The following is a 15,070-nucleotide window of genomic DNA, read 5'->3' on the forward strand; positions in this document are numbered from 1 at the left end:
AATCATGGATCCAATGAGGAAGCCTCGGGTGGAGATTGAGTTGAAGGGAGGGTCATTGGTATATTGAGAAAACCACTTGTTCATTCTCTCCCTCATTCTGACGTTGGGCAACACGTCTTCTGGCTTGTGCAATTGTTCCACATATTTTTTATCGTAGGTGAGGTGTGAATTAGGGATTGTAATTAGATCCACCATGAATTTCCTTGAAATCAGACAGAAAAAAAATTTTGGGTACAATTTTGTTATGGTGTAGATAATACATATATCAGGCTTGCCTTCTGTTTCAGTCATCGCCATGTCTATTGGCTCTGATTTGTTCAGAATTTCTAGAACCATGGAACATTTTTAAATATTTTGAATCTCTTTTTTACGTTGCATCTACTATGACTTTGATATGAGAAAGTAACTCTAATGAAGCACTAGATCCAACATACAAACTACTCTCATTACTAACTAATTTGGACACTGATTTTTTGGTAACAAATTTTGTTGTTGAGGTATAGTTATCCAAACCTTCATGTTTAGACATGATATCTTTAATAGATGCAATGCTTGCGTGAGGTGATCCCTAAACACTTAATTGTTGCCTCAAAGTGTCGCTTGCATAAGGGAAAAGTCTTCGGGAACACTTATGAAGTCCTCATCCGAGTCAGACCCTAAGGAAGCTACAGTATCAAACCATGTCTCCTCCTTGCTGACTTTGGAATCTGTTCAAGTATGACATCATTGAAGTTGTCTTACATGGATGTTTAACTTTGTAGCTTCATATTTGAGTATAGTTCTGGCCTTTAACTTCTTCTTGTGTTCTTCATCTTCAGCTTTATATGTCTCAGAATCACAAACCATCTTCTTAATTTCTTCTTTACTCAATCTTCCCTTGTCATTTGTAATGGTGATTTTGTTTTTCTGAACAGTGGTTTTTCCCTCAGCAGAGACATTTAAAATACCGTTGGCATCAATATAAAACTACACAATGATACAAGGAACTCCTCTGGGAGAAACGGGTATACCAAAAAGCTCAAATTTTCCCAACAAGTTATTATCCCTGGTTCGAGTTCGCTCACCCTCATAAACTTGAATCAACACACCAGGTTGGTTGTCTGAGTAAGTTGAAAAGACTTTCTCCTTCTTGGTGGGGATCGTAGTGTTCCTCAATATGAGAATAGTCATAATCCCACCTGCAGTTTCAAGCCCTAAAGAAAGGGGAGTAACATCCAGAAGCAACAGGTCCTTCACTTCCTCATTGCCTTTCCCACTCAAAATAGCAGCTTGCAATACAGCTCCATTTCTTGCTTGCTTATCATAGATATGTGAAAGACTCTCAAGTGATGCCTCAATGAAATGTTTCCTTCCAGCACATTTAATACCTCATCCACCATGTTCATTACCTTCCTCAAATGAGGAATCTGGAATTCCTTTCTTTTCTTCTAACACAATGTTCTTGTAAGAAACATTTTCAGCATGCTTCTCTGCATTACACTGAACAATTTCAACCTTCATCAAAACTGATACTTGTTCTAGTTTCCCAATATTCTTTTGGTTAAATGTTTTAATATCAACATGATCCTCAATCTTACTATTTTTTGAACTCTGCAATGGATCTAGCATGTCTTGGATTTTGTCTGGCATATCAACCTCCATCGAAGTGTTTGCAACATGTTCTTTGACAGATTATCCTAAGATTGGAATGCCATCTTTATCATTCCCATTTGGATCATCATCTTGATCTATATCATTCTCATCCACATCAAGACCATCTTCATTTGAATCCTCATCTTGATCTATATCAACTTCATCATAATCATTCTCGGACTTCGCAAATTCTATTTGCATAGATTCTTTAGGCTTAATAAATTTGCTAGTAAGTAGAAAATTGCAACTTTTTTTTAATCTTTGGCCAATGTGTTTTCCATAGCTCCTTTTGGAAATATAGATACCTCATGACTTGAAAGTTTTCCATCTTCATAATCATTAATGTCTTCTTTAGTGTTTTCCTCATTGTTATGATATTGTTCATCTTCTTGTTTCTCGAGATAGTCCTCATCCACCTCATCTTCATCCTCATTATCATCATTCTGATCAAAATTTTCTTCTCCTAATCCACCTTGTTCCATTTCTTCACTATCACTATAATCTTCATGTTGATGGTGTTGGACCCACCAACATGTCAAGGGATCTCCCCAGTAAGAAATCCCAACTAGACCTCAGACTATTTGGAGTAGGAGTCCTAGCAGTGGGTAGTAAAGTAGTACCTTGACTATGGTAGCGCGTAGAGGTAAGTATGATAAATTTATCGGAAGCAAGTGTGTGACCTTGTAGGAATTCAAGTGAAATGCATGGGGGTTCTAATGCATAGAGGGGAAAAGGAAGTGTGTCCCTTAGAAGCTTGTAATAGTACGCAACCTAAAAGGAACACACTAGCAGAATGACATCATAGGCTGGAAGTGGAGTAGTCCATAATCCAAAGTGATGAGTTAATACAACAACAGGTATTCAACAAGATTCATACAATTGCATACAAAATAGTTCATACACAAATGCTTAAGCTAAATAACATACATTGCTAAAGTAACTAGAATAGTTGAACTACAATAACAACACATGCATGAAAACGTGTTGGCTTAGTTATATTATTAAGTGAAAGTTCTATCCACACATACACCATCGATAGCCAGTAACCCCAATAGCGGAACATTACAGTCAACACCGCATGCTCCTCCAAAGAGATTTACTCGCTCTACGTTGTGGAGAAGCCAAGGCTTGTCACAATACTCTCCAAGCCTTCTCTAAGAAATGCCTAGCCAAAATCTTGGCTCCCAAAAGCTTGTACTATGAGTTATGAGGTTCTATATATAACAAAGGGTGGGGTGACCCTTGACATTCCCCTTTGACTCTTTGACTACCCTCATGACTCTTCACATTACATAGTGACTGTTCACATTCCACTAATGACACTTGGAATTTCACTTACAATATATTTACAAATAATAATACAATTTCCACATATACCCATGTGGGACAAAATAGGCTTGAGTCAGCCTAACAAGACAAACATCATCACTCGGGATCTTGGGGAAAGACCAACTCAGCAACATCCTCTTGATGGTCTTTGATGACGAACTGATACCAAGCTTGGTATTGTGCTATTGTGTCCCCGTATTGTTTGGTGATGTCTTTCTCGAAACAGACTCTTACCTCCATGGCTTATGGGTATATGGTTCTAGAACCTATTTCCAGTTCATCTTGAAGCATGCACATCATTGTCTTGAGTGTGTTTGGACCACCGATGTACTTCTGCATGTTTTCTGCGCTCAGCTGCAAGTCATCGTTGGTGGCCTCTCACATCAACTTCTCTATATACCTATCAACCTCCAGCAGGACTTGGTTCTTCTTCATGGCTTGAGTGAGGGTTCTGATTGAAGGGATCCCATTTTTCCTCACTATGACATCCAGAATCTTAACATAGGAAGCCACAATGTTGGTGATGAGAAGAGGGAGATGCACATAGTTCTGGATCAACATCTGAATATGTGCTTTGTCCAGCTCTGCTTGTGGCTTCATTATCTTCTGCAAGTAAAGTAGGGCTCCCTTGTACCTCATTGTCCATTCATGTACATGCGTAGTAGCAACGTGGATGACTTTGAGAGTTTGGGCTATCTTCATGCACTGCTGCTGAAAACCATATAGATGGACAACTGCCTTGTGCATGGTGGCAAATCTGCCATACTTTCCGCATGGTTGTCTCAAGAGTGGATACTTCAACAAGTATCGCATTTCTCATATTTTCCATAGCGGATCTTGCGGATTATTTTGTTCTATGCCTGGCCTCTTGCAAGTCATTTGTCATCCAATCATTCTCTTCCATTAAGAACTTGATTGGTTAACTCGTGGCTTCTGTATAATCCTTAAAATCCTCGGCCATGGTAGTTGGATGTCTTCTAACATCTGACAAAATCACCCTTTCCTTTATGTTTACAAGTGGCACGTGATCATCGAGGAACTGATTTCTTCATGTCTATACAATCCTATGTTGTGACTCATCAAATGACAGATTGTACACATCCATCACCGGATCATCATCAAGGAGAACAACCTCTCCTTGCTCGCTCGGGACTGGTTCTGATTCTGGAGGTGGCAGAGGCTTCGGGGCAACCTTGGATGCTCTCAGCATGAGGTCGGTGTCTTGCTCTTGTGGCTCTTGTTCCAACTCCATATTCATTGCTTCAACCATCTGCTCAATCTATTGAGCAAGTTCCTGAACCTACACCTACTCACCCTCTTCTTCATCTATTGGTTTCTTTGACTCATCAAACTGTATAGGCGTAGTTTTCTCTATCATTGCACCATGCCTTTCCTCTTGTTGTAGCTTTTAACCCCGTACAGAAATTCCTTGCATACGAATTCTAAAACATATAAAATAAATAATGCGAGAGCATAACACATAAAATGCATATACACAAAGATTTCCCCTGGATCCCAAAACTGGGACTACCAGCTTGATTTTTCATTATGTTCCTTTCAATGTTACAATACATATTTATACATGCCAAAGCATCCAAAAATATGGACCGAAAACCATCACGTTCAACACCATGGACAGAAAACCATCGCATCCAAAACCATGGACCGAAAACCATTGTGTCCAAAACCATGGACCGAAAACCATCGCATCCAAAACCATGGACCGAAAACCATCGCGTCCAAAACCATGTGCGAAAACCATGCACAAAACCATAGGTAGGTTCATCCAACCTAATATAGGGTCCAAAAAAAATTCCCCAGGGCGCTGCCACCCCCCCTGTGACCCCCCCGCTACACAAACCGTGCAATGAAGGGGGGGCTTCGCCCCCCCTGTAACCCCCCAGTTAACTACGTGGGCTAGTCGTGGAAAGAATATAACACAACCCAGCACTTGTTCCTCTTCCTTCTTCTCTTCCCTTTCTCTCCTCCTTAGTTCCTGCGCTTCTTTCATCTTCTTTTTTGTTTCTTGCAAATTTCTCTTTGCATCCTCCAACCTTTGATTCTCTCTCTTCCTCCATTCTACTCCTCTTTTGCATTATCACCCCTTCACCTTTATTTCCAACGCTACCTTCTCAACAGGAGGATGTTCTCTGAACTTGTAGCTTTGCTCAGCCTTTGAGTTCTCGGCAATCTTCCTCTTTCCTTTTTCCTGTGTTGATTTACTACTCATCGTTGGTGTTGTTTCTTCTTCCTATGGTGTTGTTGACTACAAATATGCTTTCCATTCTATAGCCATGTTGACCGGTTCATTAAGCCTAGAGGAGTTTTAGAAATACCTCCAAGGGTCTTCTTCTGGCCAATAACATGCCCCATGGATCCATGCATAATACACCTTCGCATAGTGGTTCTTCCATATGCAGTGGGGATCATATGGATTGAAACTCTTGGTGTCAAACTCAAACTTATTCAAGCCCTCAGCCTCAACATCCGCATCCTTCAAGGTCTGGATCTCGTACAATCCAATCCGTAAAGGAAGATCCATCCATGGTGCCTTCTTCCTCCTATGCATTCCTGTTGATAACCTTGTGGAGATATGATATGCAACCTCTTTCATGACCAACTTCTCTATGGAAAACCTTGGTAGCACATTCAGAGGCTTCTCTCCACCAAAGATCCTGATAAAGGTGCCACAGGGTGAGGCATACCAGTCTGCAATGTTAAACAATGTCTACATTGCTTCCTGGGACATGCAAGGTGGATCCTTGTCAAAGATCATCTTGTAAACAAGGGTGATGAAGTGGTCAGATAGCCTTTCCATGACTTCTCAGTAGCTGCACTTAGAGATCAACTTGCAATAGATGTTCACATCATAATCTAATGGTTTCCATGTCCAACCCATTCCAAGAAACTGTTGTTGGGCATAGATTGCATCTAGCAGGTATGCAGACATATAGAATCTCACTTGCTCATCCTTAGGTGGATTTTGGGCATTAGACACATGCACTTTCAGCTAAAGAGGCAACATGTCTGACCATTTGAATTACCTTCCTTCATTTTCCAACTAATCCAACACAACCACCCAACTCTGTGGAAAGGTCTTTGTGCTCTCTTAACCATACAAGTGGCATGCAAAGATGATCAAGAGTTGGTAGGCCTTCCTGAGTGACTTAGTCTTGTAGACCTGATTGGGTGTCGACCTGAACTTTGATGGCTCTTTTACCCAACGCTTCATGATGTCTCTAGTGTTCACATTATTGTTGGGAGTAAAGAAGAGTGCATCCATGTAGTTCACCGGTTGTGGTAAGTGATACATCTAATGATAATTTTCCATCCTAAAGGTAGCAAGTTGTGTTCCACTGGCACTACTCAATGTCATTGTCTCAGGATCGGTATGTGAGACAATCCAATGAATGATGTCCGCACATGGGAAGAGGGGGTACCTACATGAAACCTTGTACAAGCCTCACTTGTGGATGTTGACATAGACCTATCGATCTTCTAGATATACCTTTAAGATGCCTGAAAATATGTCCTGTATTTCCTACCATGTAATCTTCATGTCCTTCTCTATGAATAGTTGTGTGTCCGCATATACTAGAAAGTTCATTGATAATTGTTCAACTACATATCCATCATTTCTCTCTACAGTATCCTTTGATCCATCTCTCTTGGAAACCATGTTTCCTATATTACTGAGGAGTTTTTCAACATTGATGTACCTGGAGACAGAGAGGACACTCATGGCATGCAAATGTCAGCTTAAAATCAAAAATCACTTCAAGGATTGATCATGCAACAAACTAGGCAATTGTTGGGCAAGATTGCACAATTCAAACTTTCATAGGTGAGGGATTGTTAACTGGATATGCACATTGCGTAGTCCCGGTTTCCAATGAGAGGTGATGATGACTAGAACTACGCAATGCGCAGTTCAGTTGGCTTGTTGATGACTGGAACTGCACAATGTGTAGTTCAGTCTAGATTTGTTGTTGGTTGGGACTACGTATTATGAAATCCCAGTGGGAAAGACTCAGGACTATCTTCTGGAACTACATAGTGCGCAGTTGGATCCAATCACTAGCATCCTCTGCGCAACTCTTGGAGCCAAGGCAAATCCCTGAGATCCCGAAATGCGCAGCGCATGCCGAGAAGAGCTAGATTCGGGCCAAAGCAGCCCAGATCTTCCCAAGGGAAACTTGAAAACAAGAAAAAATGAATGTATGAGTGAAGGATGGTGTAGATTTGAGTGAATGGTGATACATCAAATCAAAACAAATGCAGGAATCAGTGAAACAGAAGAACAACAAAGCTTGTGGGGAGAGTCGTCGCAATGGCGACGGTTAGTGCAAAAACTAGGTTATGCATGTGACGCTTAGGAAAGGAAATGAAAAAATTAAAACAACACTTCTTCAATCTAAAAAAAATAAAAACGCCAGAGATTTTTTAATAAAGTAGGCAAAACAACACTCACACAAGCCAAGGAAACAAAAGTGACAGAAAAAGTACAAAAAACAAGAAAAGAAAGACTTACCCGGAAAAGTTGTGTCGATTGTGCCACAAGTTCCTAGATGCCTCAGGAATGTCAGAGCTCCAAGATCGAGTGTGAAAATGAGCTCTAGAAGTGCACATCAAATAGATTTGATTGACTTAGGGTTTATGACGCGAAGGTCAAAAGTCTAGGAAAAAGCAACAAGTAGCGATAGTTTCTAAAATTAACTCAAGTGTAACTCCCACTGCTAAAAATAGATCTGTATTTTTTAGGGATGATTTTTCATTTTTTCCTTTTTTCTTTTTTGAGAAGGGCTTCCATGCATGCATTGATAAATTGTGTAGTTCTGGAGAGAACTGGGCAACTTGTCGAAACATGCATCAGACAATAGCTGAGGGAATGCTTCTACGTAATTCCTAAGCTGAGTGGCTCTAGCTTCCTATCATACTCTACGCAGTTTCCAATCTGAAGACAAGCTGTCAGCTAGGTCTGAGCAATTCTAGAGCCAAAGTTCACTATCGGGTTGAACTGCGCATTTCCTGAGAGCAAGGTTGGTCTCCCTCTAGGACTGCGTAGATTGCAAAGGAGTTACAAGAACCAGATTGTAACCAAGTCATGGGGAGGTTAGATTGTGGTTAATCAGCAAAGAAAGTAGGCAAACACAAGTTGTAAAGAAAAATATAAACTCAAATGAAAGCACAAGTACCTGGGCAGTGTAAGACAAGCTGCTAAGATTTGAGTAGGGAGGCTCCAAAAGAAGCGAAGGAAAAATTTTAGAGGGTGGTTGTAGCCACTACAACACTTCCTTATTATTGATTTCCTCATAATTTTTCTTCTAACATGTTGTAACTTCTTCACGTGATTCTTCTAATTGTAGAATTGCTTCTTGAATTTTACTAAACTGCTCAATGAATTCAGGACGTAAACATAGTGGCATATTGTGTGGCAGATAACGTTCAAGGAATCGCATGGTTATATTGTACAGTAGATAATGTTCGAAGACTCACATGGCTCTGATACCACTTAGGCAACAAAATTGTAGCTTATTGACTTTAAATTGTTAAAATACACAAAGGTTGTAACAACCCTAGTGAAATTTTCATGAAATAAAAGTTAATAAAGGAAAAATAAGACCACGGTTAAGGGAAACTTATTTCAAGCTGAATGTTGGGCAAAGATATCCTAGTGGGCATCAATAGATGTGTGTTTTGGCTAAGGAAAATTGGAAAAGGCATTAAAAGGAAAAAAAGGCATCTTTGGCACATTTATTTATGAAAATAAGGGAAAATGGGAGAAAAGGAAGGTAAAATGTCACAAGTTGCATGTGAGGAGGAAATTGAAGGAAAATAATGGAAAATGAAGAAAATAAAGGCCTCATTAATAAAAAGTCTTATGAGGATCAGTGGGCAAGATTTTGCTAACCTTTTGTCAGTTCAAGTTTGGATCTCTCTCAATATTGTCTCTCTCTCACTCTTGGACACTTAGAGTTTTCATGGAGCACTCTAGCTTTGGATCAAATAAGGAAAATAAAGCAAAAGGGAAATGAAGGAAAGCAAGGATCAAGGAAGAAGAGTAGGATCAAGCTTCTTCAGCAGGAATACCTACAGGTAACCTTTTGCATGTGTGATTTCCTAGTTGGTTTGGACATGCATGGCTTTGCATGTTGGTGTATGGTTCTCTTATTGTCAATGGCATGGTTTTGTCGAGTTATGACAGTGGTTTTCAGCCTAGCCTTGCTTTTTTCTAAATTCCATGGTATGTTGGGATGTTTATCTCGTTTTGAGCTTTGGTTTGCCTGATGGATTTTGGAATTTGGGGCAAACGTTGTCTCAAGGTTCATTCCCAAAGGCCTGGGAATCCCTTGACCGGTTTTAGCGGGATACATAGTAAATCCTGAGGGAGAAGTTTTGGTTTAGGGCCTAGTGATTTTGGTTTGGATTGCGATAAAGCCTGAGATATTGGTTTCAGTTTAGGGCCTAGTGATCTGGGATTGGATTGCAGTAAAGCCTAAGAGAGAAGGAGATGGAAAACTCCTCAAGGATGTTGACACCTAATCATGCGGATTGGGTGAATAGTTGTAAATAATGTAAATAATAAATAATGGAAAAGGAAGAGTTATTGGGAGGTGAAACCCAAGATTCACTCACTCATGTATATAACTATGAACAATCTAAATGAATAAATATAGTTCATTTGAGGAGTTACCTCCTGGCCTGACATGGTATCAGAGCTAGTACCATTTTTGGCTTCCCTCTCTACCTTGTAACTCCCTTCTGCCATTTTTTGTAGTCTGTCATATCTGCTCATCTCTGCCATCATCTTCTGTGCATTAAAATTCTCTAGAAATGCGTTGAACATCCACTGTGAGTGCTAGTTTTCTTTTATTCTGTTGTACAGTGAAATATATGGGAGATCGTTGAAGACTGAGGAGTGAGTCTGTGCATTGCTTGAGAGTACGAAAGTGGAAGCGTGGTGTTGTGACTATGACAGTGTTGAGGTTTGGCTTGAAATCATTGTTCCTGTCACAACCATGGCAGCATTTGGAACACCAGATAAACGAACTGCAAGACTCATTGGAAGAACGGTTCGTATATCTGGAATCCAGGATTTCTGAAATGGAGATCGAATTGAAGAACATGATCTCTAGGATACACATAAGCGTTGAAAATAATGATGGCAATTAAGCCCCTTTATGCTTCAGCTACTGTTATGTTTTCAGTTCTCTCGGTCACTATATATACTGTTATATACATTGTTGTCTCATGCTTTTTTTTATAACTAACGTTGTATTTTTACTGTTTCTACGTTCGACTTAGAACCATACTACCTGCTTACCACCGTCTCTGCACAAACCACACTACCACTCTGGTACAGGGCCATACTGCCCTCATTCATATAACTTTCATTATATACTTAATACCGCTCTTCACATACCTATACCGCTCTCTGCATACCTATACCACTCTCCATATGAGTTAACATTGTCTCCATACGTATGTTGTGCCTCCTCCTCCCTCTCCTGGTTCATTAACACAGAGTTAACATTGTCTCCATAATACGCTCGATTCATAATAATGTTGTCTATACAGGCCAGCATATACCCACTACCCCATATACACCTTCCCCCAATAACACCTTCCCCCAAATAACACCTCCCTCAAATATACCTCTGCCATATATCAGAATTAGATTTTTTTACCATTAGGAGTAAAATTTTGCAGCAGAAGTATTTTCTGTAGTACACAGATTTTACAATGCATTCATTGATATCTATTGTGGGAGTGGTTCTCAATGGGAAGGAGAACTATCCTAAGTAGTCTCGAAATATCAAACACACTCTCATTTTTAATGAGTTGTGGAAAGGAGTTTGTGTTGGAGAAGGAGACAAAGAACCAGAAAAGCCTACCTCAGACAAGGAATTCGCCATTTGGGAAAATAAGAACAACAAGGCCTATGCCTTGATTGCAGCATCTGTAAATGAAGAGGTGAGTCGCCATATTTCACCATTTTCAAATGCTTTCGAAGCCTTACAAAAATTGAAGGAACTCTATGACTCACACTCTGCGCTTGAAGTTGTTCAACTCATGATTAAATTGTTCAGCCTTGAATTACAAAATGATGATCCTCTTGCTCTTGCATTAGAAGTAAAATCTATTATTCATGATATCAAACTCACTAATGTTGAACTAAACATTCCTCTTATAGCTTTTGTCAAGGCACTTTATCCAACTTATTCAAATTATCTTGAGTCATTACAGGCAAATGGAAACCTCAAAGAAATTACCTTTGACTCCCTTGTGAATAAATTTGCTGAGAGAGAGAAAGCTTTTGGGAAGAAGACAGCTCCTCGGTCTTCTAAAGAGGTTGTGTGTCTTGCACATAGAGAGAAGAATCTTTCTCAAGATTCTTCCAGAGGAAGAGGTGGTCGAAGAGGAAGAGGAAGAAGAAATTTCAGAGACAAGGGGTCAGACACTCTCAAGGAGAAAAGTTTGATTTTCATTGCATACGTTGCAATAGAGATGGATCACATGATGAATCCACATGTAAGTTGCCTTGGGACAGAATTGAGCAGGAAAGAAATCAACCCAAACGTAAAACTAATGACAAGGAGAAAGGTAAAGCACTTGAATCCACTCACTATGTTGTGGCACATTGTAATATTGGAGTAAATGAAGACTTGTTTAATGCTTCACTTGCTTCTTGGAAAAATAATTGGTTACTTGATTCAGGAGAAACTTTCCACAGGACTTTTAGAAGAGATTTTTTTAATAATTTACTAGAAATTTTGATGGAGCAGTATATTTTGGAGATAAATCAAAACTCAAGCCATCAGGGCTTGGCACAATCAGGCTCAAGTTACCTGTCTTCCAGACTTTCTTTTGCATGATGTTTTATATCTCCCACAACTGAGGAGAAACTTTTTGTCCTTGGTCCACATCCGCCATCAAGGACACTCCATTCATATGTTTGATGGCAAGGTTGAGGTGAGAAAAGCATTAGATCACTCACTTGTCATGATTGGGATAGAAGAAGAAAGCCTTCTCAAGTTGTAAGGTACCTCCGCTCATGCACAAAATTTCTCATACAATTCTCATTATGATGAAGGTACATTTCCATCAAGTCTATTATGGCATGCTAGATTTGGACACTTGAACTATGACATCCTTCACTTGTTGAAGAAAAATGGTGTTATTGGTTTGCCTACAATTCCTAGGAAACTTAAGCAATGTGATGCTTGCATTCTAGGAAAGCATAACAAACAGTCTTTTCATGATTCACATTCCAAAGCACATAGAAAACTTGAACTCATTCATTCATATTTATGCGGTCCAATGCATGTTCCTTATGCAAATGGAAATAAATATATGATGACATTTATTGATGACTACACCAGAATGTGTTGGGTTTATTTATTGAAGAACAAATATGATGCTTTTCAAACAATCAAGAAATTTCATACATGGATTGATAATGATGCACAATCTCATATTGGCTCTATTCGCACTGATAATGGAAAAGAATACACTTCAAATGAATTTTAAAATTATCTTCGCCAACATGGGATAAAACATCAAACAATTGGGCCTTATAATCCCCAATAGAATGGAGTAGCTGAAATAATGAATCGGACAATATTAAATATGGTACGTTCCATGATGTTTTTCAAGAATGTAAATTTGATGTTTTGGGTTGATGCAGTTCTATGTGTTGTATATGTAAAGAATAGATGTCCATCTAATTCTATTAGAAACAAGACTCCTTATGAAATGTGGTTGGCGACATTCCTTCGGTAAAGCATCTCAGGATCTTTAGTTCCACCTGTTATGCCTTGATACCAAAAGTACATAGAAATAAACTTTGTGCAAGGAGTCATAAGTGTATCTTCTTGGGGTATTCAAACACCTCCAAAGCATACAGTCTCTATGTTGAAGTTAATAAAAAAAAAATTGTATTTAGAGATGTAATATTTCTTGAATCTTCCAAAGTTGGTAATGTTGTTGAGCAGTAACTTGATCGCTTAGATAGATTCGCAAATGCAAAATCATTTCAACAATTTGATAATCAAATTCCACAACTTGAAGGGGGGATTCCTATACTGGATCAATCTGTGGAATATTCTTTTGAAGCACTCTCTCGCCCACATGAAACTCCAACAAGTGATGATACTTTGAGTGATGTGATTGACATAATTGGGAGACTCAATCTTGATTCAGTCCCAACTCAATCAACTGAGCAGCCTGGACCATCTCAGAAAGGTCCCCCATAGTGGCTGACAAAGACACTTGAAAGTGTTCATCCTAGTGAAGTTGGAAAGACAGGAACAAGAAATTCAACCAGGTAAAATGGAGGTGATGTAGATGATTCTGATTCAACTGTTGATATGGATGTTTCTTATGATTGTGAACTAAATTTTTCTACATATTTTGAAACAACTTCCTTCAAAGAAGTTGTTTCTCATGATGAATGGAAAGAAGTGATGAAAAAGGAGTATGATGCCTTGATAAAGAATGGCACTTGGAAGCTGGTTCATCCTCCATTGGGAACCAAACAAATTGGCTGAAAGTGGGTCTACAAGAACAAGTATAAAGTTGATGACTCACTTGACAAGCACAAAGCTAGGCTTGTGGCAAAAGGTTTAGCATAGAAGGAAGAGGTTGATTATGAGGATACTTTTGCCCCCACAGCAATATAGGCTACCATCTGGACACTCTTTTCCCTAGCAGATCAGAACGGTTGGAAGGTCCATCAAATGGATGTAAAAATTGATTTCTTAAATGGAGATCTAAAAGATAATTCTTTTATGTCCCATCCTGATGGATTTGTTGTGAAAGGACATGAACATAAAGTATGCAAACTTGTGAAATCCTTGTATGGCCTCAAGCAAGCACCGCGAACCTGGTATGAAAAGTTAACTGGGGATCCTCTGAAACTCAACTTCAAACATTATGATCTTGACGATGAATCTTTGTTTGTCAAGAAAGTTGGAAAAACGATTATATATCTTGTGGTATATGTAGATGATCTTTTGATGATAGGGAACAATGAGAGCTAAAAATTGCATCCATAAAGAAGGAATTTAGTAAATGTTTTGAAATGACTGATTTGGGCTATGTTCATTACTATCTTGGTATTGAAGTAACTCAGCATCTGAAGTCTATATTCCTTTCTCAAAAGAAGTACATTGGAGATCTGTTGAACAAGTTTGGCATGGTTGAGTGCAATCCTCTAACTACTCCAATGGAACAAAACTTAAAGCTCACATCCATTGAAGGAAAATAATTTGAGGATGCAACAAAGTATAGACAGCTTGTAGGGAGTCTCAAATACCTAACGACTACCAGACCAAGCATTTCATTTGTTGTTGGAACCCTCTCTAGTTTTATGCAAAAGCCTTGTGAGGGACATTGGTCCAATGCAAAAAGAATTCTAAAGTACTTGAAGGGAATTCAAGACTTTGGACTCAAATATACATAGGTGGGTGACTTCAGCTCAATTAGATACTCTGATTCAGACTTCGATGGAGACAAAGAAACTAAGGTATCTACTTCTGGTTATGCTATGAGTCTTGGATCAGGAGTTGTCTCCTGGGGATCACGCAAACAATCAGTTCTAGTAGATTCCACAACAGAGGTAGAATATGTGGCAGTAGCTGAGGCAACAAAATAAATTGTGTGGTTGTGGAAAATTTTGAAAGATTTGCAGGTAAAACAATTACATTCAACTCCACTCATGATTGACAACTCCTATGTAATAAAGTTGGCCAAGAACCTGAAGTTCCATGATCGAACGAAGCACATTAATACAAAATCCATCTATGCCACTGTTCCACTAATGAGCAGATTGCAGACATCTTCACCAAAGCTCTTGGAAGAGAAAAGCTTGAAATATTTAGAATGATGCTTGGACTCACCAACATCCCTTCAGATTAAGGGGGGAATGTTGACACCTAATCATGGGGATTGGGTGAATTGTTGTAAATAATGTAAATAATAAATAATGGAAAAGGAAGAGTCATTGGGAGGTTAAACCCAACAGTCACTCCCTCATGTATATAACTATGAACAATCTAAATGAATAAATATAGTTCATTTGAGGAGTTACCTCCTGGCCTGACAAAGG

General features: G+C 39.1%; 1 pseudogene; it reads right to left on the reverse strand.

The window, feature by feature from the left end:
• Positions 1–723: 723 nt before the first annotated feature.
• On the reverse strand, positions 724–1,641 carry LOC149167499 (heat shock cognate 70 kDa protein 2-like; annotated as a pseudogene).
• Positions 1,642–15,070: the final 13,429 nt, after the last annotated feature.

The sequence above is a fragment of the Pinus tabuliformis genome, chromosome 5_1, assembly GCF_031772625.1.
Source record: "Pinus tabuliformis cultivar Carrire ecotype Pingquan chromosome 5_1, CPIR1, whole genome shotgun sequence".
NCBI classification, from domain to species: Eukaryota; Viridiplantae; Streptophyta; class Pinopsida; order Pinales; family Pinaceae; genus Pinus; species Pinus tabuliformis.